Source organism: Lepidochelys kempii, chromosome 14 (assembly GCF_965140265.1).
Source record: "Lepidochelys kempii isolate rLepKem1 chromosome 14, rLepKem1.hap2, whole genome shotgun sequence".
NCBI classification, from domain to species: Eukaryota; Metazoa; Chordata; order Testudines; family Cheloniidae; genus Lepidochelys; species Lepidochelys kempii.
The window spans coordinates 882,603-885,116 of NC_133269.1; positions in this window are offsets into that span (position 1 = coordinate 882,603).

Here is a 2,514-nt window from a genome sequence, read left to right on the forward strand (position 1 = left end):
ACGTCGGGCTTGCCAGCTGCAGGGCAGGGTTAGCTATGCACTGGGCGGCTGGCTCTGCAGCGGACCAAGGCTGCTGTGGCACTAGGGTCAGGGAGGGCACACAGTGGTGCTGGGCTGGGACAGCTGGCGTGCCAAGAGCACCTTCCCTAGTTTGCTGGTGCCAGGCTAATGGGGCAGGGGGCGCTGACGGGAGATCTCTGGTCATGATGGTAGTTTAAATCAATAAGCCCAGATGAGGTGCAGTTTTGGCTACTTCCCTGCAGAGGAAATTAGGGCCACTTTGCAGCAGGAAATGCTCCTTAAATGCATCAGGAACTTCCCCAAGCCACAACTGGGAGGGTGAGCATGGCTCGAATGCCCAGAGTGCCCCCCAGCCTCCAGGTCTGGTCTGTAAGCAGTAACCCTGTGCAGACCCACTCACTGTGGGCACCAATCTGCCCCCCCTAACCCCACCACCTCCAAGCCTGGCCTGTAACCCTGTGGACGCCACCTTGCCGCCAGATGTGTTAGTACAGGCCTTGCGGCAAAGCGAGCTGGGACCAGGACCCAGGAGTCCTGACACTGTCACCTGCCCAGGCCGGGTGTGTGCTTGGGAGTGCTGCCAGGCTGTGCACATGGGGCAGGGCTTGCACGCAGGCAGGCCGGGGCGCTGGGCTAATCCCCCACACAAGGAGATTGTTCCATTCCCGAAGCCGCCACGTTCGATGGCTTAGTGCTCACATGGGGTGCAAAAGCACCTTATGAGTGATTGGGGGGGTTGTGGGGGGCTGGGAGGTACCCAGCATGTATGTGAATGCCTGTGGCTCTGTGCAGGGACCCACAGCTGTGTGGCAACGTGTCCGCGAGGCTGCTGCTGGCCCTGCATGACTCCAAGCCAAGTGCCAGCAGCTGGTGTTTTTGCTCCTGGCCAAAGCCGACCGGGGGGAGGGGGGGGCCAAGCCTGCAGGAGGGTCACCTCTTGGGCCACCATCCGGCCCGTGCCAGCCAGAGCCCCCTGCAGCCTCAGGGTGTCTGACGCTCGCAGCTGCAGCTTTTCTGGTGGAAGCCCTGGGCAGATGCGCCAGCACATGCTTTGCTTTGGGGACAGTAGAGCTGCAGCTGCTGCACGAGCCCCTCCCCTGTGCTTTACGTGCTCACACCCTGATGCCCTCCCAGCCACACTGCTGGCCCCATGCGCAGCTCCCTGGCCCAGTGCACGGGCAGTGCGCCACACAGCGCCCAGAGGAACTGCGTGGCCAGGCAAGCCAGCCTGCCAGGGCAGCTTGTCATCATGTGCCGAATGTGCCAGTTTGGGGAGACGCAGCCCCCCCCAGAGGCTGGAATGGGCTCCCAGGGCAGGGGCGGCATTTGCTTTCTCTGCCCTGTGCCACGGGCAGGGGGGGAGGTCCAGCTGGATGGGGCTGCCAGGCAAGCACAGGGAGGAGGCGGATGTATGGGAGTGAGGCTGAGCCTGTGTCACGGGGTCCCCGGGTGATGCTCTGGAACTGCTCCCTACGAAGCCAGGCAGGACTCTGGGGAAGTCTCCTTTCTGGGAGCAGCCTGTCTGCAGGGCAAGAAGCTCACATAACTTCCACCTTCCTGGGTCTGACCTCGGAGCATTCAGCATCCTCTGCCTCTCCGTGCGCTTCCCGCAGCGAGTCCGCCCAGGCGGGGTCTTGGGGAAGCCAGAGGGTCCTGCCCCCCAGCTCCGCAGTCAGATGGGACTCTCAGCCAGCCAGTAAAACAGGTTTATTAGACGACAGGAACATGGTCTAAACCAGAGCTTGCAGGTGCAGAGAACAGGACCCCTCAGCTGGGTTCATTTTGGGGGGCAGTGAGCCAGACAACCACATCTGCACTTCTCTCCACAAGCCCAGCCTGCCCCAAACTGAAACTCTCTCCAGCCCCTCCTCCTCTGGGCTTTGTCCCTTTCCCGGCCAGGAGGTCACCTGATTCCTTTGTTCTCCAACCCTTTAGCTCTCACCTTCCAGGGGGGATGGGCCCAGGCCATCAGTTGCCAGGAAACGGGGTGTCGGCCATTCTCTGTGTCCAGACCCCTGCACACCCCTGCCCTCTAGGGCTCTGCAATGATCATACACCCTTATCCCACCCCCTAGATACTTAAGAACTGCATAGGGGATACTGAGGCACCCGTACAGTATTCAGAGGAAACATTAACAGTCCAGCCTGGCCTCTCCCACTGCGCCCCCAAGGAAGTCGCTGTCTTGCCCAGGGCATCGAGCAAGGAGAAAGGCCAAGTGCATTGCCCTCCAGCAGCCCTGCTCCGGGGGGAGTGCCCTGGGCCAAGGGTGACTCAAGGCGACCCACCTGCCCAGCAGAGACCCTCTGGCCCGCCTTTGCTCATGCACCCCCTCTCCCCTGTCTTTATGCAAACTCCCCCTTCTTGCTCACCCCCTTTGAGCAAGTGTTTCCCCCCCCCCAACAGCCTTTGTGCCTTCCCCTCCCTGGGCTGTGCCGGCCTTGCCCCCTCCCCCAGCCCTTTCAGCTCCCAGTCAGGAGGCTTCAGTCCCTCAT